At 36.7% G+C, this 25770-nt stretch overlaps 1 protein-coding gene across 9 annotated transcripts in view; it reads right to left on the reverse strand.

The window, feature by feature from the left end:
• Nucleotides 1-25770, reverse strand: part of DLGAP2 (DLG associated protein 2) — a 449026-nt gene that overhangs the window by 107521 nt on the left and 315735 nt on the right. For 4 of the 9 annotated variants that reach the window (XM_053938074.1, XM_053938079.1, XM_053938078.1 and 1 more), the window contains one exon: nucleotides 15329-15470. The exons of 3 other annotated variants lie outside the window; for them this stretch is intronic. The gene's annotated coding sequence lies outside the window, so the exon portion shown is untranslated. Of the gene's footprint in view, nucleotides 1-15328; nucleotides 15471-23638; nucleotides 23792-25770 lie in introns of all 9 variants that reach the window. 2 more of the 9 variants (XM_053938075.1, XM_053938080.1) reach the window with 1 other exon arrangement.

Below are 25770 nucleotides of genomic sequence, written 5' to 3' on the forward strand. Positions count from 1 at the left end.
GCACTGAAAGCACACCATGTATTTACAGGTGGCAGAAAGAATATGACTATGTGAAAGTGGCAGCTAAAAATAAATAAGCAAAAAGATTCCATACTGACAAAAAACATATATCAATTACTTCCTAGCCATCAGTTCCAGCACTGAAAGCATTTATTGGGTTAAATGTCACTGTTGCACCCACAGTTCTTATTTGTAGAATCATCTCCCATCGCATCCATGCAGACAATCACCTATGGCAGCACTGATGGCAGCACTCTGTTCAGTCTCTTAATTAAAACATAACCTCTGTGCATGCTTTATTTATTTTTAATCCCTCCCTTTTGGATTTCCTGAGGAATTTTTCTTGATTAATTCTTTGATGGATAAATAATTTTTTGGGTGAGAGCGTTGTTGGGGGTTTTGTTCTTGTTTTTCTTTCTTTTTTCACTTATTATTCCTGTTCTTAGAAAATATCAGCTCCTTGAGGCCTAAATTTCTTTAGGCCATCAAGAATGTATCAATTTTGATGAAGGCTTCCTCTTCCAGTCAAAGAGAGAAGGAAATCTTGCAAGAACTTGCTAATTTTGACCTTGATTCAGCATAGAAGAAGCAGCTGTCAGCTGTTACTTTATCTGGGTCAGATTTGTTAGAAAACAAGTCCCTCGCTTTGATCAAGCACTCACAGTGTCTTGGTGTTATTGACTTGATATTTTCTAGGGTTTTAGTGGACCTATTTAAACTAATTTAAATGGTTAAATGTTTGTTGAGACAGAGGGAGGATGAGTCACCATGTCAAAAACCAAGTAATGTCAAGTAGAATAGAAAAAGCAGAAAAACATGTTTGAGTTTCTCATATTGCTACTAGTGGTCATACACCTCTTCAGCCATTCGTTAAAAAAAAAATAGGAGAAAGGAAAAAGCAACCATAAATGTTTCAGTTTCTGCTGGGTCTGTTTGGGATGAAGCTTGCTTTCTTCATGTCAGCCCAATGAAGTAGGAAGAGGAAGGATGTCTGTGGTTATGGTAATAACCACAATATGTGGTTATGGATTTGTCTTCCAAGTCATCGCTATGGTTGCTGAGCCCCTTGTTTCTAAGGAATGGCCACACACCTGCTTATGGGAAGTAGTGAATGAATCCTCTGTTTGGTTCCATGTACACCTCTTACTTTCTTTATTAACTGTCATTATCTTCTGCCATAAGTCTTTTCGCCTTCCTTCTATTTTCTCCCTGTCTCGTGGCAGAGGGAATGAGGAAGCAGTAGTGTGGGCATTTGGCTGTTGGCTGAGGTCAGCCCACGACCCAGTTTTGTTGTCGTCCTGAAAACTTGCAATCCTGACAAGTCCTGTGATAGTGAAAAACTGTTTTCTGTTCAATTCTCCAAATAAGGCCAGTACCTGTTTGAATATCCTCCATACTTCATTTGAAATTACTAACATTTGCACCACCCAAATGTTCACTAAGTCAACAGTTGGACTCAATGATCTTAGAAGCCCTTTCCAACATTAATTATTGTATTTTGCAGGTCATTCCATAAAAGGGAGGTAAAAGGGGTTTCCCCCCCTCCCCCCCCAGAATTTCTTTTAAAGTTTTTGGATTTATGAACAAAAAGGGAATTATCAGTAACTAAAACTTACCGCCTTTGAAAGATATAGAACATATTTTATTGAAATGCTTTCACTGATACAAAAATCCATAATGTTATGCTCAAATATGCTCTCCTCCACCATGAATTTTACTACATCATTGAAGCAGAGAGAGCAGGGCCTCCTATGCTATCCTGTGCTCACTCCAGTAGTTTTCCATCTCCTACATGCTGATGTGTGCTTATCCATCTTCAGCCCTCTGTTCTCACACCCATAAACACACTTGCTCAAGATCATATGCCTTATTAAGAATCATTACAGCGCAAGAAACTTTAATCTAGCTAGAAATCACCTGTTGCTAAGCAATAGCAGCTCAGGCCTTCGCCACCAAGAATAGACACTGGGTGCTGGTAAAAACTTCACTGAAGCCTGAGCAACGGCAGCCTTGTTGCCATCAGTGCTGGAGCTAAACACATCAGCCCATCTGCTGAACTAATTAAGGGAAATCACACTTGATGGCAGGATAAATATCTCCATGGATAATGTTGTCCAGAGCAGCATGACAGGGTTTCCTTAACAATTCATTAAGTTATACTATTCGTGTTCTGGACACATGGACTCAGCCCTGGGTAGACCCAGGGGACTCTAAAATATCCCTAGCTGTTCTCTTATGTTTAGTTTCTCAACTGGCAACAGCTTTTTTCTTCTCAAAACTCTAATCAGAAATTGCAAATAACAAGAAAAACTCCATTAAAAGAACTCCTAGACAGAGAACTAGCATGATAGCTGTAAATTGCTGCTCAATCTGTGTCATAGTGATTTCTCCTCTTATTTGTTCATCTTGAAATTAAAGATTATAAATACTATTCTCCTAAATTTACAAAATCTCATTGCTCATAGTTTCCTAATGCTACAATGTTAGATTTAACATATAAGTAATGAAATAAGTAATTAATATTAAATTAATATGGTTATTCCTAGTAATATGATAGTATTGGTATTTCTAATACTTATTAGAAGAATTGTTTTACTGAAAACAGTTCACAAAAAATGTCCACAATCTGGGACAGCAAAGCCCTCAAATGGAAGTTAGGACACCTGGAAACTCTACAGCCATAGAATTTTTCATCCTGGTCTTTTATTTTTTTTAAGAACACTAATGGCTTCAGGGATGAAAAATGCAACATAATAAAAGCAACAAAGAAACAAATTTTTGGATGCCCTAGGTAGGAGGATACAGATGTCTCTCGCTTAGATCATGATTCATACAACTGGCAAATAAATATTGTGACAATATACATGTAACACTTCTGAAAACAGACTCTCTAATCTACCACTATAGTAAATAAATAATGCTATTAATAGTAAAAAAATGGATATTCAAGTGGAGTGGCAACTTAGGACTGCACTGTCTGTATATATTGAATTTCAAAACCATCATTAATTGGCATAGATAACTATTTCCATTTACAGGAATCAGATTTCCCCTGGGGATGCATCTAAGACTATACAGAACACATGAAAATTTGAGTAAAAGTAATTTCAATGTTTTGGCCTATACTTTATGGTATAGGCTAAAAAAAAAACTCTGTAGGTTTTTTATTCTACTCTTTCAATTATGTCATGCGTTATAAACTCTGTGAAAATTTTAAAAGCAGACACTGATGCTTCCTTTGGTTGTTTCCACTCTTCTTGCCTTTTTTCTATCCATTTGGACATAATTAGGAGGAATATGATACATCTATAGAAAGGACAACATCAAGCTGAAAAATAAAATTTCCTTATATCATGATTCATCAGATAATCAGACATACATTTTATAGGTATAGTGGTAGAAACCTACTGCCTGCTTGCCAAGTGCAAACTGGAAAAATCTTTACCCAGAATGTTAAGCAGGATTTTATAAGGGATTACTAGAATCCTTCCTATCTGAAATGTTTAAGACACGTTTATCACACTGTAGGTTATATTTGACTTCCTGATCCTAACAGCTTTTTTCACAGTTAACAACATTTTTTTCTGTCTTTCCCACTACTAGTCCAAACACTTTTAGTCAACAATATATTTCTTCTAATATTTGCAAATCATACTAATAATATTTTGTTCAATTTTCTCCTTTTTCCATGGACATATAGTCAAAAATTAGAGACAGAAGATAATTGTAGAAATCCTTCAGGATCCTAACTACATGTCCAGCCTTCTTTTATTGCTGGGTTTTCACTTCATGCACAATCTCTCTAATTTCCTTTTTCAATAATTTTTAATATCTTTTATTTTTTTCTTATGGCTCCAGATTATTCTTGGTGCTTTCCTTATGAATTTGATTTTTTTCACTGTGTGCCCAAAACTCACCTCTACATGAAATAATAGGCTCTATAATAGTCTTGTGTGTCTCAAGCTTGGCTTTTATTAGTATTTCAAAGCTGTCAATTATCTGCTGAGAAAAGCAACAGGCATTCTTACTTTGTACTTGTGCTGTTCCTTAATTAATTTTCTTATTAAATTGCAAGTAATTAACATTCTCTGGCATTTAAAGCGCATTTTTTATATCAGACATTATTTATCTAAACATGTTCAAGGTTTTGTCATGCACTATCAATGCTGCATTTTTTCTTTCCATTAATCTTACAGCTATTTATTTCATTTGGAGTCTCCTATAACAAGATGTATCAATATCCCCTAAAATTCACTTTTTTATTACAACAGCTGCTTATGCATATACCATAGTTGAGAAAAATGTTAATACTTCTAATTTGTTGAAGTGGGTGAAGGCCAACATTTGTTTGAAAAGTCTTTAAAAATATAACATAAGAGGTAAAAGACAGTTCATGAGCAGATGAGAAATAAATAGTTCATACCAGTCAAGCACTTCCAAAAAGAAAAGCCTTTGTGGTAAAACTGAAAGAAATCTTGTTAACATAAATGCTGCTCAGAAAATATCCAGCATTTTTTGGCTCCTGTTCCCTGGAGTCAAGACATTTTATCAAGATATTTTGATCACAACAAGGCTTCACCATAGCTCAGCAATGGAAATAAATTCATTCTCCCTTGGAACACTTCTTCTGTTCTCTAGGAGCATGGCTGCAGCCCAGAGACCTGGCTAAGCAGCATTTTTAGCTCTGAGGCAGTCTTGTCATAGGAAGTGCCCAATATGGTAGCTAGCATTTTTCTAGCTGACGAAATCAAAATTTAGTGGGCTTTATATTGAACTAGAATTTTAAAAAATTACAATATCCTTCATGAAGTGAACTTTATTCCTAGGTGCAGTTACAGCTTTTACATCTCAAAAAAAAATGTATTCTGTTGGAAAGAAATAAAAAGGAAGGAAAAGCACCTCCTGAGGAAAAATCCCAAACAAACAAACCAGATTTTGTCTGAAATGAAACAGAAAGGTGTATAAGTGGAAAAAGAAATTAGAGAATAATGCTGAATACAAATAAGGAGGCTTTTATAAGGTACTAATACAAGTCTAGCTAATTACTGGGTTGCTAATCCACAGAATCTGATAACTGGCAACTCGGTGTTTGCATGAGATATCGGTTTACCTCTTCACTCTAAATTTCTCCATTATTTTTAAATTTCAGGTCTCTTTCAGCACCACTATTGTACCTGGTATATAAAATCCCACTTTTAGTCAAAATGAACCTGTCATTTTTTTGATTGCCAACAGCCTTTTCTTGTTGAATTAATTTAAATTTTGGTGAGTCTGTGTGGGTTCCAAAGTGCTAACATTCACTTTTTGTTTTTCTACTTTTAATAATTAGAAATAAAAATACAATTTAGTTTATTACATGGCTGGAGTCCTGAAAATTCTGTCTTCAAGTGCCAAATGTTGCGCTTTGTCTAGGCAAAGCCAACCTTGTGAGAAAAACAAAACAAAATAAAGTCCGGAAGACAGTTTTCAAAATGTAAAAATTTGCTTGTTTTCCAAGTAAAAAACCCATGGAAAAATATATGATGAAGATAATATTCTGCATTAGAAATGACTCACTAGACAAATCATAGGTATTTTCTCTTGTTGCATTCTTAGATTCCAGAGCAGTTTTCAGAGTATCCCTAAATCTGAATCGCTACTTTCTTGGAACCTGTTGTTACTATAACAAAATGCTTACATCCAACTTTATGTCACTGTGCATCAAAATTAAAATCTAAACTAGGTTAAATATGCTCAGTTTGCAAAACTTTTTTTATTCATTTCGCTTCTTCTCCTTTCCCTACTAGTCTGGCATTTTTATTGATAACTCTTCATGATTCATACAGACTGCACTTTACTAGAAAACCTGGAATTTGTCTTTTGCCTTGCTGACCAGCTTTTGACCATCTCCTTTTTTGCTTTTCTAAAGGTGGTATGTTTGCAGTACATATCATGTCCATGCTGTGCAAAAATTACCAGATGCCAGACTTGGCATGTTAGCTCTCTATGGTTAACAGTAACATGAGCAAGTCAAAGTACAAAGTCTCAGAGGAAAAATAACAATAATAAAAGAACCTCATTATAAAAATGCCTTCGTTCATGAAGAGTAGTTCCTTCATTCCTAAAAACAAATATGAGTTGACAACAATGACCAAAATGCATGGAAGGGATGGACAGGAGTCAAACACAACAAAGACTGAGTCTGAAACACATAGAAAATGTTAAGGCTCAAGTTATGCATGGCTGAGAAATTAGAAAGCTGCAAAAGATATTTCTATTTTTTTCCCAGCCCATGGGCTGTTGATTCTGCACCAGAAAGTCGCAGAAAAAATTTTAACTTTTATTAGGCAAAAATGAGGGGGAAATTCACACATTTTTTAAAAGGAAATCACCTGTTTACAAATAGTCAGAGAGTGGAAAAAGCTCCACAATTCCCTTTTCAAAGATTTTACTCTCAGGGAACTGCTGTTGAGCATGCAGAAAGAGGACATCTGAAGTGTGGAAGAATTAATGAAAGGAAAAACAATACAGAGAAATTGTGAAGCATTGCTTTTACAGGTGAATGTCAAGAGGATAAAGGGTTAAGTAGCAACAGGATGCAGTTTGCTGAATTAAATGAAGTGTCTGCATGTCAAGGTTAAGAATAAAGTAATATTTTTACCTTAGCTTTTCTCTGAAGGTCTGTGCTGTCCTTTCTGCTTTTAGACCATAATGGAAAATTTGACCTTTCAAATCCTTTTCCCTAAATTTCTTGTGATAAATATTTCATTTAATACACAAAATGGAATTCAATATCCTATTTTCAATTTTCAAGAGACAAGTCAGTACCATTGGCCATGCTTTCTAGTGCATGTTGAGGCTCTCATGCCCTGGCCTTTCAAAGGGCTTTTCAAAGATGAATTAAAATTCACAATTGCAGTTAACTTTCTGAAAAAAAAAAAAAAAAAAAAAGAAAAACTATAAAGGAATGGTGAAGTGGCAGCATCTGGGCAAATGGGAGGAAGCTGTGAATAAGGAACTTGTGGGTCCTAATTATTGGTTTTGCTGCTGGTTTGATTTGAAACCTTGGGCAAGAGGCAGTCTTTCTGCCTCAGCTATTCAATCTCCGTAATGCAAAATACAGCTGTACTCTTCAAAGACAGCTCGTGAGTTTCTATTTCTGAGTTTATTCAGGTCTTCCTTTCCAAAGTGGCTGCAATGGGCCCACTGAAAGCAGTGCTTTCAGAGAAGGAGTGGAATGGGCAACGCTCATGGAAGGGCTGTGTGTCCATCCACCTGTTCACTGCAGCTGCTTGTTGTCTGTGTGGGTCCATGGCATCAGCTGCTCCCACAGACTGAGACATTTCATTTTCCTTACACATCTCCTGGTCTCTATTTGCCCCTCTCTAGTTTGCAGTCTCATAAATATAATGATTAAAAATATTATGATTATAAACTATAATACCAAGCAAATACTAGTTCCAAACTGGCTTAATTTTTATGTCCCAGCTCCTGAAGCACACATTCTAGGCATCCCAGCATACTGTGACAGCTCATTCAAAACAACTAGGGACAGAAACATAAATCCTGTTAAATTACTTCTAATACAGAATTTTATTTCATCACTATCTTGCTATTTATAGATCAGAATAGCTGGATGCATAATTTCAAAGCAGAAAGAAATAACTGGCATTGCACAATGTAAAGACTAGATTCAGCACACAGATGCCAAAATCTGGTGGTAGGTGCAACACTTCAGCAATACTTGAGTAAAAAAGGTAATGTGCAAGGCAAAAAAAGAATGTAACAAGGAAAGCAATCTGCTTTTAATTTAAATTGAAATAGTTTCAAGTGAATGTTTAAGACAAGTATTAAAGAAAAACATTGCTATTTGCCTAATCCATATTTTACTACAAAATCTAGAGAGAGGTTTCCCTTAGGCTGGGCAATCTGCATAAGACTATTCAAGTTTCATTTTTTCTTTTATCCACTGTCATAATTTAAGTTTGCACTGAAGTCGATGATGAGAGAGATTTTCAACACACTTAGAGCTAACTGTATTATTTCTACAGTAAAAACAACGAAAAGAAATGTGACTTGTGAATGCATTTAAATACAGTACCAAAATACATCTGTTACCTCTAAAAGTTAGTAGGCATGGCACTATAGAACAAAAATCTCAGATTTCACTGTCCTCTGAGATAGATTTTTCTTTTGGGGGGTGGAAAATAACCAAACATAAATGCATTGTTATCTTCTATTTGCATGTAAGATTCACTCACATTTAGACCATATTTAACATAACCATTATACATTCCTTTGTTAGTCCTACACTGCACTACCATCCTGCTCAAGGCAGTATCTAAATTCTGTTTCCATGGCACCATTTACCTTCCCATGCCACTTTTTTGTGTGCATTACTAGAAAATCCCAGGAAATATTGCATTGCTGTACCAATAACTGAGTATCATAAGCTGTGGAAGGAAGCTGTAACAAAGCAATATGTACCTTATTTCTTGATTGCTTGGATTGGTGTTTGTGGATTTTTTCCTTCACTTGTAACCAAACTGCTATATTTTATTCACAGCACTCTTTGGTCCAGCTGGATCATGCTGGATTCAAAGGAAAAGCTTACAAGTTATATAGATGAGAAGTAGTACTTACAAGATATAAGTACACTAATAAATTAAACAATGCCCAGGAATGTTCCCAGGCTGTGGTTTGTAGTCAGATGTGGATAAATTGTTAGACCGCTCTGCATGTTTTTAGCTCGTGCCACCCAGCATAAAACCCCACAGTTTCAGCAGTGGTGTGAGGCCAGAATTTGCAGGGAGATGAAGAGACCCCTGCCATTTCCAACAGACACTTTTCACACTCACATTCATGTGCACAGGCATGTTTTGGAGGCTGACAGGTTTACTAACAAAAGGTAGTTCAGGTCATGCCACATGGTTTCATTGCCTGGCACTATTCCAGAGTGTGTTTCTACACAGATGTAACACCTACCCCATGCAGGAATGCTAACAGCAAAACAGCTTTTACAGCCATCACACCATGTTGTATCAAGGTCAAAAAATTCTAAACATCTGGCTATAATTTGTTATGCTTTTATTAAGATATTATAGGTGAGATTTAATTCACCCATCACAGCTATATATTAATGTTATGTCTACATATCTGCTAAGCATCTGAGCTGCCACATACTCTAAGATTTATTAAATATAGTCAGTGGAGACTTTATGGTGAGCTGAGGACCCACTGATGAGATCTTTAATGACTGTCATGGGAACTTAGACATCTAGCCATCTTTTTCTGTAGGTACACATATTTGATACTTTAATTCTGAACTGAGTTCTGTTCTAATACTTGCCAGCATTACCTAAGGTCATTCTAAACATAAGGACACAAGAAAAACAGAATAATTTTATTGATTTCAAAATTTTAAGTGAAGCTAAAGAACCGAATGATAAATGAAGAAACCATGTTTTTAATTTGTACACGAAATCTTATCCCTTCTTCTCTGTTCCAGCATCTTGGCTAACTTTGAGGCCTGGCAGCTTGGGATGCCTAGGTCAGCTGAGTTGTGTCTCTCATTTAACACTGGGGCTGGAGCATATTCCAGATCCTATTGATTTCCAGGAAAAGGAGCTAGGGGAAGGCAGGTCCTTCTAGCATGCAGAGAGATGGAGCATCCACAGAGAGCTGGGAAGCTCCTCTCTCCCTTTTGCTGAGGATGGAAACACCGAAATTTTTCAGCCCTTCCTTCCTGGTCACTAGGAAGGTAACTTGAGTAACACAGAACTCATTCACTGGCAAGTGGCCAAGAAGAACTTGGAGTTCTTCCCTTTCCTGTTCTCTGTTTCCACTTTCCTCCTTTTCATCCTATCCACATCTTCCCAAGACTTCCCATTTGGGAAAATTTTGTTTCTGATGCATCAATTTTTTTTAATACATGAAAATTGCATCATGGTTTTCATAAACAACCCTAAAAAAGGGAAAAGGTAGATTGGTTGACAATGTTTCAACTACCATAGTTAAAAACTATTCCTGTAGAAGATACCAAAACTCAATTTATTAATAGCATACAAGTGCTGTTTTTTAAATATCAATTATTTTCATAATAAATAATATTTTAAATTAAATGTGTGAGAGCTAGCTACCTGTACTATTAAACTAAAATTACCTTAGCCAATATTTCTTTGATGACTATCACCAGAAATATTCAAAAAAATTATATGTGAGAAGCATGTATTTCATCAGTAAAACCAGCTGACTTAATATTTTTAACAAAGGGCCAACTTATATCCACTGACTTTCATCTCCCTTGAATTACTACTTAATTTATTGCTCAAATAATTTTGCAATTTCTAAAATGATATTATTAAAAGTGTCTGACAGCAAGTGGGCACACAGTGGCATCCTGACCTATTTATAATGCTTTTTAAATATATTGTAATGTGTTATCTCTATAGGCTATGTAGCAATAAAAATGACAAAAAGAATAAAACATCCTCAGTGCACACTCTTCCAGTTATTCTACCAGTAAATGGTCTAGAGGGTTAGCATATATATATATATATATATATATATATATATATATATTTTCTGCAATTTACTGACAGGAGTGCACAATTATCATATTGACAGTTTCCTTCATAATATATTTGCCTTCAGCAATTTATGCTTTCTATAATGAGAAATCTGATCATTTTATTACATTTGGCACAAAACACTTAGATAATAGAGCCTGGAGAACAACATAAGATAAATTACCATTAATGGTGTAGCTTTTCCCCACTACACTTATAAGAACTCAGCTGTGCTACAGCTGTCGCCAACTATTGCTAAAGAAATGAAGCAGTTTACTCTCTCTTATCCCAACCTTCATTTATGAGATTTTCTTTTTTACTTTTCATCAAAAAAATGTGTTGACTTGTGAAAACCATTAACATCGTTTAGGTAAAGGCAATCTGTACTGCATCACACAATGTTCAGGAATGAATCCTCCAATTCTTTCTTCTAGTTTTCCTTCTTGCCTTTTTTTTTTTTTTTTTCTCTAATAGAAATATAAGATTGAAAACTCCCAAGAGTGAAAAGATGAAAACAGTCTCAGAAACTTTCTGTGTGATAATCTCCTTTTCTGTAGCCATTAATTACTGTCTGCAACATCTCTGTGCACAACTGTATGCACACCTGTGTGACTCTCGTGAAGTTCACATGATTGCTCATAATTGAACATGTTCTGAAAAGAAATTGTGTTCAAATCCTTGTTCTGGCACTAGTACAGATGTGACTGATGTGACATACTGAAATTTATGCAATCCTTTTGACAAAGAATTCCTATTTCAAACTTACAGAACTAATTTTCAGGGCTAGATCCTTACAAAGGAATCTAGATTCTCCATTCTGCTCTGAATACATTCAAATACAATATAAATACCACCTATCTATCTAAGCCAGGATCTAACCATATTTCTAGCTAAGTAAGAGTCCAAAGGTTTAGATCTCAGATCTGTACTATGTTACTAGCTCTAATTTCCCCTCAGAATCTAACAATTTTCAGTTATTTTGTTTATCTGAAACATACTGTCCTAGGTAGGCAGTAGAAAGCAACTAAATTCCATCAGGAGATGCAAGGTAGGAATTTTTTCACCTATCTAATCAATTCCCTCAAACTCTATTTTTCATTTTCTACACTGAGCAGCCCTCTTAAGGTATCTATAAAATTCCTGTATTAATACTTAATTGCACTAAATATTACCCATCAATTATATTTCAGTTAACCAAGAAGTAAACAATTATTATAATAATACCTCTCTCTAATATGTACTTCTCCTCATCAGTATATCTCATATATAACTAGTCTATCTAGTTAGCCAGCCTATTTTTTTCTGATGGAATAGTTGGTAGTTGTTGTCACTACTTATAATTTACGAATTGGGAAACAATCAAGTAAGGTTTTTTTGATAGAAGTCATGCCACAGGCTACGGCAATAAGTAGATCTGAATCCCTGGTTAATGCACAATTCAGATAAGCTGTGTACACAAAAGAACCATTAAAGACAGAAGCAATGAGTCAGTTGGTCTTCATAGACTGATAAACAGTCTCTAATTATTCCTCAGTTCCAACAGGCAAATCACACAAAAGGATTTACTCTTGCTCTTTTATGCCAAGTGGAAACCTGAGATTTGGGATGCTTTCTACTGAGATGAAAAGGAACCAGAGGAAAACTCAGCTAATGTAATTTGGTATTCTTTTCACATCTCATCTGAGGCACACAGTGTTCAGGCTTTTATAGGAAAACCAGAGTAAACAGTTGGGCTCAAGGACTGTCTGTGTCTCACTTTTATTTCCACCACACAATTTGGCTTATTCAATGTCTGAATAGTTATTTATAAGAAGACATGTGTTCACTTGTCCATTCTGCATAGCTTATATTTGTAAGATATGAAGAGCAATTAACATGGTGATGAGTCTGAGACAATAAGTTCTGCTAAGGGAGGATGTATTAGCTTAGGGTCAGCACCCTGGTAGCCACATCCAAGTGGCTTTCATTTGCCCTGGAGCAGGACAGAACAATCTTGTATCTGTCCAGGAAATAGTGGTTGAGACATAGAACCAATAGCTGACTGCCTTAGTTTCTCACAAGGTTTCTAATTTTATTACAGTCAGCAACAGCTCCTCCAAGTTGGTGTTTCCAGATGTTTTGCTGCTGCTGCAAAACACTGAGCACAGGATACAAATAAACAGGTGTGCTGAGTAAGCCACACATAGCTGTAGTCTGCATTGCCTGGTCTGTAACGAGTACTTACAAAACTGCTTTAAAGCTGGCTTAGGATGTGTATGTGATTTGCAGAGATGTTAGATTGGTACAGACATACAAAGAAAGTCTCTTTTTGAACACTTATTATCTGGATACAGTATCCAAATGGCTACTTTAATATGTCACTTCAAATTTTAATAAGGTGACCATTCTCGGCTGACTACTTCAAAGAGTAATCGTGCTTTGAAGTGATTTTGAGCTTTTGCACACATCTCTGAAAAACAGCCATTACAGCCATTTCCAGGAACATAGAAGCACAACACACATAAACTATGTCTTGAAGGCTCAAGTCTACCTTTGGGCATAAAAATACAGCTTTCTCTGAAGTCAGTGAATTTCATATCATCATCACACTAATAAAAGGGAAAATTTCCACACCTTGAGTCTGCTATTACACGTATTTCAAAAGCTCCACCCTAATTATGCGTTATCTATTTTCTGCTCCCCCCCCAAGAAATTGTTAGAAAAACTTTCAAGAATTATGTTATAGCACAGAGTTGTCACAGCCGGCCTGTAAAATGTACAGCCTAAACAAGTCTGAAATGGAACAACTTTCTAAAATATCTGCATTAAGGATGACATATGTACTCATTACATGTACAAAAGTACTATACAGCTATGACCTGAAACAAGGAAAATACTTGTTTGAATAGTTCTCAGTGGTAATGGGAAGGCACTCAAATGCTGCCTTCAGCTGTTTCCTCTGCTTTTCCAAGCAGGCTGCCACTTTACCTGAGTCTGCAGGAGTCCAACAAAGAAAGAGACCTTGACTGACTCTAAGTGCAGCAGATCACCTAGCACAGAGCATCTCCCACACAAGGCATGGTAGTAGAGAAATGCTGTTCAATATTTGCCAGTAGGAAATGGGCCATAGAGAATTTGCAGCTATGAGGATCTTCCTTTAAGTTGGAAAAAGACAAAATTCCAAAGCAGCTGCTGGAAAATGGCATCACTAAAGTGATATTTCTCACTACTCTCCTCATGACATCTTTTTTTCCTTTTGACCTCCCATTGTCCCAATGATACATACACATACTTATACTCCATTAACAAATTCAATTGACTAAATCCACCAAATTTTGCATATTCAATAGGAAAAAGAAAACAAACCTAAAATTGTTTCTGAAAATTAATCAGGATGTCTAGCTAGCCAGCCTATTTTTCTTCATAAATAAAATGAGGCTTGGGTCTTAATCTTCACTGGGACAAAAATACAATTAAAAAATTGTCATGAGGAAGTTGACATGTAAACACTGCTATTAGAGATGTAAGCACTGCTACTGAAGAACAGCCAAAAGACAAATGGTCAGCTGTTCTGTGTGGTGCCTATACACTGCTTGCCTTGATGCAGGGACTTGACTCTACATCTCTCAATAACAGCTAAGTACCCTTACCACAAGGCTAATGTTATTTTTTTCTCCAGTTTCAGCTGTTCCATCTTGTTTAAATAATTAAGCATTCAGTGACCCTTGAAAAGTGTGTTACTCTAATCCAGTGACTTGGCAAATTGACCTGTTCATCTAAGAAGGCATTCTACAAAGACTTTATAGTCAATTTATTTCTATCAAAAAGGAGAGATTTGGGAGGTTTTACTCATCCCTGCATTAATTCTCTCAATAGTCATGTATCCCTTGATTCAGCACTGGTTGCCATTTTTAACAGTGCTGGTAAATGAGCCATTCAAAGTGTAACAAAATTTTTGTATAACATAAAATGAGCTTAACATATATAATTTAAAAAATGGATTTATAGCAATTGCTTATGAAAATATTGTTAATATTAGGTTTGGAAAATGGATAAAGAAGAGTGCATATATAGAGATGGATGCAAAATACACACTTGATACACTTATGTATACTTGCTTGGTATACATTTATAAAGTCTGAATAGAGTGTTTCCATCTCTCATATGGTACCAAGTACAAAAAAATTAATATTGAGGGGTATGTAGACTGCTGTAGCAGAGAAAGTCCATTAGATATGGAGTTTCTTCATATAGTAGAAGGTAATGAACTTTGTTCTTTGATCCTGCATTAGGCACAATTGTATTTAATTCCATTATGAACTTTATTAAGCAGGAAGAATATCAGAAACACTGTAAGAATCCCATCTCTGCAGAGTCACAAGAAGTTTGCTAGACAACTGCCAATCTCTTCCTAGCCAAATCAGTGCATTGAATGCAAAGCAAGTCTGGCTCTTCCAGCAGATTGCTCTGCCCATCTCTGCTTGAATATCTCTGCCCTAAATGCAAAAGTAAAAAAAAAAAAGGCACAGCTTATTTATTCCATCCTCAGGTCTACTTGTTTCCAACATTTTTATCTGGAAATTTATAAAGTGGATTAGGGCAGGCATGTAAATACTGCTTCAATTTCCTCCAGGATTTGACAGGTAGCATACATGTGGGGATGGGCTGAAGCCTTCCCACCCAGGCTCCCTCCAGACATCACATGGCCATGGCCTAGGGCTCTTTCTCCAGGACTTTGGAATGATAGAAGACTGCCCTGAGAGAGGACAGTTTAGCCACTTACTGTGGCCCATTTTGCTTACCTGAATGGGTTCAGTGAAAGAGGATAAGTAAAACTGACAACTGTTACAGGGCCGGATACAGTTCAGGGACTGGGGTTACTTCTTGCCACAATCTGCTTTACTGTCTGGCTGTTGGGGCTTGGTTTCAAGTGCAGCTCCACACCTGTTTGGGAAGAATCACTGCAGTGACCCAATGCTGGTGGCTCTGGAAAGCCCTAGGGGCAGCCTGCCCTTCCTCCTGCCCTGCATCCCACCCACCAGACCTGCCAAGGGGCAAGGCTGTTGCATGAGGCCTGTGTGAGAAGAAGATTCTGCATTATCCCAGCTTTAGCTCTCCCATCAGCCACCCAGTCTTCTGCCCCCGTGCCAGAGTGAGGATAAACTGGACCCTACCACAGAAAATAAGGAAACAAAGGTAAAAAGGCAGCCCTAAACAGTCTATAGGAAGACTGTGCCTGACAGCCTGGGCAGATTTTATGTACCTGTCCCTATTGTTTTTCCCCATGCTGGCTGCTGCCTTATTTTCCTATGCGCAGTTGTTCAGGAAGCGGCACGAGGCTCAAGTGATGCAGCGGTTGCTATGGAGAGAAGCTTGAGTTTGCACTTTATTTCTTTTATTTATTTCTGAATGGCAGCATGCTGCAGTATGTAATATCTGCATGGCTTGCCAGCACACAGGATGCCACAAACCTGGGATTTTGTTCCTGTTTTTGGCAAAGCACAGGAAAAAACTGAGTCTCATTAGCAGCTGATTTTATTTCCTGTTTGGGATTGGATTTCCCTGGAGACTCGTGTCTGTATTGTCCACTGAAGCAGAATTAACACCTAGCTGAATTAAATTACTTTTTTTTTTTTTTTTTGCCTGATACAAAGACACTTGATGCCAGTGCCATAAAATATGCAATTTCAATAAGACATTCAAGAGTGAGTGTAACATGATTTTCTATTTCTTTTTATTTATTTATATAGCAACTAGAACCATGCAGAAGCCTTCCTGCTTCCATGAAAAAGGCTTAACTTGCACAGTAATATTTACAATTAATTAGCCATTGGCATTTATCCTTCAGTATTACAATAAATCTTGCCATGCAAAAGTGACATGGCAGAAGTGTCACATTCTTTTTAGATTCACTATATCTAGTGATGCCAAAGCAGTGTGCAATTATTAGGTGCAAATCATGTCCTGGATAAAGAATTTTTTTGTCTGTCATTCACTCCCTACCCCCAAGTTTTGAAGGTGTTACAATAGTCATTGTTTGGAACTAAAAACTACAAGATCTAATCTGTATTACCACTGTCATGAAATGAAAAATGTAGAAAGACAAGGTAATTTTAAAAAAAATCTATGGATTTTGAGTGAGCTAAGGACATGGTCATGGGAGGCAAGCCTTGTTCTGGCTGGACATTATAACTGTTACATTATATAGAAAACAAATACAGCTTTTCTAAATCTATTCCTTAATAAAAATAAGTTAAATTATCTACAGAAATATAGCATACTGGGTGTAATTAGAGATCCTAAAATTCTGATTATGTAATTTGACAGACTCAAGGGCTGTACCTTTTCCAGTGTTCTGTGCATTCCCTGCTGCCTGGGGAACCAGACATGCCAACCAGCCATAAAGGCTCTGCAGGATGAGCACTGTCTTACTCACATCCCATTATATACTGCCAGTTGCTTTGACAGTTCTAGCTATCTTTTAATTGGTTTGGTAGGTATTATATAGTTATTCATATGCACAGATGATTAATTAAGTCAGTTCATATCCATATTTAAATTCACATCTAAGGAGCAATATTAAATTTTGTTCTTCTCCACAAGATGAAATAGAGGGATAATCAAAGGATAAAATAAGGATAAATAGATTAAAAATAAGATTAAAATAAGGATTAAAATACCCACAGTTATAAAGGGATGGAAATTAATAGATTGGTGACTCTGCGCTATGAGAGTTTTTTAATGGTCCACACACTTGAGCAGTATTACAGAACTAATTTCAAAGTAATATCTTTCATTAGCACATTATATGTACTTTCATTATGTCAAAGAAGTAATATCAAGCCTTCATTCTCACCTAAGAAGGTCATATGGCCTGTTGTCCTTGCATGGGAGAGGAGGCCAATAATTCAGCACTAGGAAAGTTAACACTGAACTTTCCAAAAATTTGCATGGAAGACTTACAGGACTGAAGTAAGCATATGTCAGAGAAAAGTCCCTGAAAGAGCTAGTCAACAAAATGTCAGTTGTAAAAACACTGGAAACTGCAAAGGGAAAGAAAGTCATGTAACAGATATAAACAATTTGTCATACTGTGTGTTGCTTGGTGTGACCTAGATTTTAGAAGCTGGATGTGGCATTCAGGCAACCTTAAATATGGACATTGGTAAAATCAGCCGCTAAGAGAGGTCTAGAATCCAGCATCTTCTACCTTTCACTTGTGGCTCCTTTGTTGGTGAGGAAATGCCCCTTACTGCTAAACCAGGCTTCTAAATCCTTTCTAAGCACTACCACCATCTAAAAATCATAGGCCAGGCAGCTTATTTCTGTTTGAATATCCAGAGGGGCCTGATCTTTCACTGACACTCATGATAACACACATTGACAGCATGGGGTGCAGCACAGAGATCTTTCATGCCCCTGGCCAGAATCCTAACCCTCAGCGGCTGGGAGCTGCATCACACGCTCTTCCCACTCCCATCTGAGTTCCCCAACACATTTCTCCAGCTCCAGAGGCAGGCACAGAGAACTGCAAGGTGGCACCCACCAAGTGTGGAGCAGACTTGCAGATCTCCTGCCAGGGGCTGGCATTGGAGAGCCTGTCTCTAAACCGTGTAGCATTCAGGATATTGATGGTAAAAACCACCACCCCACAAAACAGCCCTAGCTTCAGTTTTCATTATTTGCTTTAACGTTTCAGGAGCAGATCCTAACATTTGATTTCTCTCTGCTATGCATACACAGCCCAGCAGTGTGTGCAACCTGCTGCAAAACAGTTAACTGGTTGAAATTGTAAACAGGAGATTTCCAGGCTTCCCCTGTGTAAGTTGACATAGCAGGTGACATGTCAGCTTAAAAAAAATCATTGCTACACTTGAAAAGATTTATTTTTTTAACATCTGGGGCCCTTTTTGTTCTTCTCCACTATACCAGAGTGACATCCTCCAGGACCTTCAGAAACAGACTGTCTTGCTGTAATCTGTGCTATTACAGACCAGCTACTTGAAAAGGGTTAACTATATCAGCCATTCTATTCAAGAAATGAACAGGAGTAAAAAATGCAACTCCTTAGAGACCAGCCTATCCTCTGGGCAAAACACTTGCATCAGTCATTAAGGAAAACATCCTTCTCAGAGGATGAAAAAACAGAAAAAAATCACAAACTCCAACTAATATTTATTTGCCAAACAAACCTGAGTGAGTTCTTTGAAAGGGTGACCAAGGAAATAGATGATAGAAAGGTGATGAAAGCAATCTGTCTGTATTTGATAAGCTGTCAGATCAAAAACTGGTGGGGAAATGATAAGACAAGAACAAGTACTATGTTGACATCAATTAAAAGCTGTCTGTCATCCCAAAGCAGACAATGCTAAGAAATTAAGTAACTAGTTAAAAGGTGGAGATGCAGAGGTCTTGGCATAACCATGTTCCAAAATCTGGGTTCATCCTGAGATTTTTTTTTTTTTTTTTACTGTTTCATATATATGATTTCTAAGGATTTTCTTCAAATGAATAAAATAAAATAGATGAAGGAGGAGGAGGAGGACTTGTCCCTGTTATGATTGCTACTGCAATTCAGAAAAGTATCTAGATTCCACATATGCATTTATGTTCTCCATGGATTTCAATTTAATAGCATTATACTTCCTTAGAAAGTGAATAGAAAGAGTCAGCAAAAAATAACAACGAGATTATTGAAAATTATTTTTGTGACTTGAGATCAGGGCCATGCTGTATATGCTGCACAAGACACTCAAAAAGATGAACAACAAACTCTTTCACAGAAGTAAATGGATAACCCACACATTGGTCTTAATCAAACACACAGATAGATGTGTGTTTAGATCTTATTCTAGGTCCCTACTCAAAAGCATGCCAAACTAAAGCCCAGGTAGTGGGAAAACTCTGGCATTTCTGAAGAACAGCTGAAATTCAAAGTGCCACACAAAAACAAATAACAAGAATCCAGGACAAACTTGGGATTTTTTGCAGCTTGAAAGAGAAAGAAATTAAGTAAAGAAGAATGAGACTTTGTTAAGATTCTATCTAAACGAGATGATTCTGCAAAATTTCACTTTTCTCTATTCGTATCTGATTCTCCATTTTACTCTATGTAATTGCAACTTTTCAGTTTTAAGAGATGTTCATAATTAAGGATCAGATCTTGTACAACCTGTCATTTTTTAATAACATATCTTCAATTTACATTCAGACTTCAAGAAAATGGGAAATTTAAAAAGATTAAAGCATTTGTGATAGTCTAAAGAAAAGAATTGCACTAAAACAAATATTCATGTTTCCCTACCTTTTTATTCATAATACATGTATAAAGCATATTAAGAACTACAAAACACAAATATGTTACACTTCTTTCTCTACTGCAGTGTTCACTCATGAATACAAACTTCAAAAGCTGTGTGAGAATACATTTCCCACTACCTCAGCAATACAACGAGCTTTAATCTCAAGATGATAGGTTTACAGGGGTATTACTTACACATAAAAGTTTCATCAATATCCTAAAAGACTTGTGTACAATGTAATTTTTTAATATACCTTTGTACAACAGAATAGACACTGGACATGAAAGTTATATATTTCATGTTCATGAAACAGAAATTTTCAAATTGGGCCTAGCTCAATATACAGAAGACATTAGACTAAAAAAAATGTGATTTTTTTTCCCCTCCTCCCTTACATTTTCACGCATGGAATATGGAATGGTTCTCTTCCAGTGTCGTGTGGAGCTACTGCAATCTAAACATATTATCAGCAGCAATAGAAGTGCTATTTCTGTTTATAAACAAAGGGAATAACTGCAACAATAGATAAACTGACAACTTTGGGCAGGTCATGGTACCAGTTATATTCCTTGGATGTTCTGCAATATTGTGGTTCAGTATGCTTTTTCTGACTGGCATCTGGGAGGAAGGATGGAGGCAGCTCCTTCTTATGGCCACAGAGTACCCTTGTCATCAGCTCATGACAGTCCTCACTGTTAGACACTGCTGCATGTACATGATCCTAAATTCCCTCAACTGGTTCATCAAACTGCACAGTTAAGAAATTACTCTTCTGATTTTTCACTTGGGTGCTTCATTGTCCTGTACAGAGAGTACCAGGAGTCTCATTACTAATGGAAATCTTTACAAAAGACAATGAAAAGTAAAAAAAGTACGAAAAAAAGCCCAAGTAAATATTAGACCTGATGAAAACTGGCAGGCACTTTAATTTTAAATAATGTGTGTCTGTTTTACAATAGGGTGGCTAAAGCATTTTATTAGCAGGGCTTTTAAAAACCATCTCTAAAATACCATCTTTGAAAACAAGAACCGTCTCTAATTCCATATTACTTGAAAACTTTCAAATTTCTAGGTGAACACATACAAGAACACATTTTTTTTTTTTTTTTAAACAATTCAGGTAACAAGGTTTTTAACAATTCTGTATGAGAGATCCTCACAGAGGACTGAAATTTGCTGTGAGCAAGTTTCCAGTTGGATGGGGAAAGGAAAAATCATTACCCAAACCAGTTAAATTAATCATAAAATTGTTGGTTTTGAATATTTTTCACCACACACCATAATTTTGTGCATGTATTTGTAATTCTTTGGTGTTTTTCACTATAATATCTCAATACTAATACAACATCTACTCTGCACTAAGAGAGTAGAGGTTTCAGAATAAGGATCTAAATCTACCGTGATACTTTTTATAATGCATATTTTAAATATTCCATGTGCTTCCAAAATCTTGCTTGGAATCCTGGCCTAAAACATTACTGCCTGACTCCCACCTGAATTTTCTATATAATGAGTAATATCATAAACAATTGTAGTGATCTCTTGTAAATATAATAAAATGTTACAGGTTGAGGTTTAAACTACAGTGATTCACACTTACGATGCTTCCTTAACACTCTTTGCTGGTCTTACCAGTGCCTCCATAATGCAAGTGCATTTATTTAACATCAACTTGGAGTTCACTGGAATGAATATAGCCATATTATAGTGCTGTTTCTAGAAAGAATCATTTACCAGCCCATCTAGAACAGAACTCAAATGCAGAATAAGATAGTATTTGTATCTGAAATACCAATTCCAAAGACTCTTTGAATTGAGGTGGAAACAGCTGCATAGCCAGAAGCATCCTAGTGTACTGACTAAATACTAATCATATACTGGAAGCATACTGTTTTCAGCAAGGGTAACACAAATGCAATGCATTAATATTCATGATTATCACATGCCTTATTAGTTTAATTAGTGTCCATTCATAAATCCATAGGCATGGGTTTGATTAGGTGGACTACCTATTCTTATGGTGAAGGCAAAATCAGCTGGACAGCTGGGTTTGCAGCATTGTGATCACTGATAAAAAGTTTGGCCAGTGGGTGGATACTAGCGGCGTCTCCACACCTTAAAACTGGGGTCAGTTATTTAACACCTTCATTACTTTCTGGAGGTGGTGACAGTCTCCTGTCAGCAGCATCAGTTCAGGGGAAAGGTCAGTACAATGTCTATTATTACTGCGAGTCACAAGAACCTGGCAGAGAAACAGGCTGACAATAAACTTGTGTGCAAAGAAATGTCAAGTCCTGCATCTGGCACATAATAGCCTCTTGCCTCAGGTGAGGCTGGTGGTCAATTGATTCCAAGGCAGCTTTGCAGAAAAGGACTTGGAATTCCTGGTGGATGGAGTTGAATATGACTTAATGGGGAACCCTTGAAGGCTTTCAAATATTGGTTTACTAGAAAGGCTGCAGATATCTCCATCCTTGGAGAGGTTCAAACTTGACTCTACAAGGTCCTGAGAAACTCCAGGTTGGCATTGATTTGAGTGCAACCCGGACCAGATGTTATGCAGAGCTCCCTTAAATTTTTTATTATTTTGTGACTTTAGATTTTAACAACCTGCTCATAAAAATATGGAATACTATGCATTTGCACTGATTGGAAAAGTATTAGCTCTGTTGCATACTACATCAACCTGTCTCCATTTTTTATGAGTGAATGGAGTCGTACTTCAGTGTTCTTGTGTAGCATCGTATCCTGTTCAATTTTTCCTTCATAAAATTGGGACAGCATATTTGTCATTCTTAAAGCAAGAAATAACTTTGCAAGTCTGACACTGCAACAATGAATGTACAGCATACTCATGAGGCAGATATTTTCTAGCTAAAAGAAAGAATGCTTGCATCTGTTTTATATGATTTAGTGACTACCTTCTGCATAGACATAGCACACCATTTGTAGCATATGCTCTTTGCTCAGTGTGTTTAATAAATAGATTGCCTTCTGTTCATTTGATAATACAAATTTACTTGCCTTAAAAAATTACTTTGTATACCCTAAGAAAATATAACCCCATAGAATTGGATTTAGCCTATAAAATGGCATTTTTTGACACTACCATGCAATTAAGGGGCACATCCCTGAGTGCACTGGAGCACATAAGTTTACTGTACTCTTTCCACTGCTAATTGACCTCTTTTTCAGTGTACCTCTCCGTGACATTCTGCTTACTATGTTTTTCTTAAAACCACTTTTTGTTATCCCATGGATTTTTATTACCTCCAGACTAAATGTCTTGCAATTCTTTAGTTAGCCTGAAGCCTTTGAAGAGACATTAAAGACTCTATCATGTTGTTTCTTGGAGGTGGTGAAGTTCTTTGCTATGAAGATGTAATGAGTGCTTGTGTTTGTGTGACAGCATCTGTAAAAATATCAAGCTTGTTCTCTGCTCTATGTTGAATTTTTCTGTCTCTGCATGGGTTTCCTCCTGTCTGTCACTATGTTCTGGCTAACATCTTTCCTGCACTTCCTGAGGTTTCCCTTTGCTTTCTTTTGTCTTTCTGACTTACAACAGAAAACGACAAATGAATGTAAGCTATTATATGACACAAAGAATGTGGCTTCGTGTTGTCTTTGATTTTATTGACATTGATGTATTTTTACTGTAACTCATTCCAATTATTCTTTATGTAATAAAATTATATTTATTTTAAAAGAGAGGGAGTGTCAGTACCTTCTAGGAAGTGATGACCCTTAAAATACCGGTATGTACTGACTCAGTACGGTAACAGCACCCAGCAATTGAATTTCAGACATTACCTGTATCTAGATAAAACCGGTAAACATAAACACCAACTCTTCTTCTAAGTCACAAGATTGAAAACAGCCACTCTGAAGTGCTGCAACTGAAGCTCTCTGCTATTGAGCTGAAGCTCTCTTCTCTGAGCTCTCCTATTTTGAATGACAGTTTTTCTGCAGTAAAATGCAATATTAAAAAGTCAAATAATGTGAACTTTAATTCAGCCACAGTGGTGCTTTTCCTTGATTCTGAGAAAGTATAACCTCTCTCCTGAAAAACAAAGTATCAATTGAGATTAAATTTCACCTAATTGTATTGATATCAATGCTTCAATGGACTTCCTTACTTCAGTAGATTTCAAAGGCACAACCTCAAGAAAGTGATGATTCTGGACATTCTCAGTTGGATATATTTCACTTTACAGATTTTTCAAGTTGATGGAACATTAGGGTTAGTTTATTTTCAATACAGAGTTCTGAATTTCTCTCTTTCCAGAGTTTATTGTTCCATACCAGTCATTCAAATACATCTCATTCACCTGCTGATAGTCTATAAGACAACACAATTTTATTGAGATCATAGATTTTCCCTCTGTGTACATGTTCAAATTCTGAGGCACATAAATACTCCAAAGACAAAAATAACTTAACACATTTGAACATTTAGTTTCTATGGAGACAAAACTAAAATTTCTAATGTGAATTTATATTCAGCCTGATGCTTTACAGGTTAGAAGCACTTCATTAAGCCTTAAAGAGAGATATTATTCCATAAACAAATGCACAAACAATAAAAGAGAACCACACAAAATCCCAAATCCTGTGCTTCTAAAATGCACTTGTGTATTCTAGTTGTGTAAGTATTGCTTCTGGCAGCCAGTTCCTGTTTTTCTATTCCCACCCTATATTAGAGACTTATTGATAGACTCAAGACATAGTTTGTGTCATTTTCAATAGAAAAATCTTTTTGTTGAAACATGAGAAAACTCAAAAGTCAGGACTTTGGGGCTTCTATCTTTCACTCCAAGTATTTAGAGAATAATAGCTATAGAGTTAACTGCTACAAATGCCTGATGCTGCTAGGTCAAAGTAATGAATGTTACTTGTCTGACCTTTTAAGCCAGGATCAGCAAAAAAAAAAAAAAAAAAAAAAAAGGCCTGAAAGGCACAGCATCATGATTAGAGCTGTAGAAGTACTTGTGAGATTTCTTTCAGGCAGTTGGATACAGAGCCCACTTTTGAAAGTGCATTTTAAGTGGCACTCTAGTCAGTCTTAAAGATCATATTTGAAGAGGTGTTGTTCACAATTATCATCTGCTTTAATGATGTTTCCTGAATCCTGTTCTTCTGCAAGCCTTATTAGTTAGCTTAATGTCTCAGCCAGTTCTTCCTTCTCACAAACTGCAGGTAAAATACAACATGAGATTATCGGTACTGAGGATTTCTGTAAAGAATTTTGCCAGGCTTTGATGATTATGTCTGAGCCAACTTCCACGTGATAACCGTGTAAGTTGTCATTAGTACAGTGCTGGGCTTCAACTCAGTACCCTGCAGGGCTTTTTTAGCTCTAAACTGTATCACATTAAATATGGTTGCAAGATTTTTTGGCTTGAAACTTGCTCACAAAAGACCAGCTCAGAGCCTGAGCAAAATGTCTGTAAGTATAGACATCTAGAAGAACCATTACAATGAATTACAATGCGGGATTCAGGCTTGGCCAACTTAAGTGGATCTAACTTGGTTTTTATACTATTAAGCCTGTTTATCCACTTGAGGATCTGCCAAGCTTCTTGTGTTAAAAGAGACCATGTATCTGCTTAGCTAAAATTTATTATGCAAAAAGATATAAAAAGCAAAGAACAGGAGCATAAAGTTGGGTTCAGTGGACAGAAGTTCCACTATCTGCTGAACTAACTCCAGTGCAGAGACAGTTGTGAGCAACATTGAAAGTGTTCCCAAGTGGAAGCTGAAAGCAGTGAGGTCCCTGGCCCTGCCCCGGGCAGGTCTGTGTCTGCTCACCTGCTGCTCGCCTGGCTGGCAGCAGTTTGGAGCCAGCACAAGCTGCTCCCCCAAGTCCCCTTTCAGCTGTGTTTCCCATGCCTGCTATCAACACCATTTTCAATTCAGCCTCCTTTACTGGCAATGAGTAACAA

This window comes from Vidua chalybeata, chromosome 3, assembly GCF_026979565.1.
Source record: "Vidua chalybeata isolate OUT-0048 chromosome 3, bVidCha1 merged haplotype, whole genome shotgun sequence".
Taxonomy (NCBI): domain Eukaryota; kingdom Metazoa; phylum Chordata; class Aves; order Passeriformes; family Viduidae; genus Vidua; species Vidua chalybeata.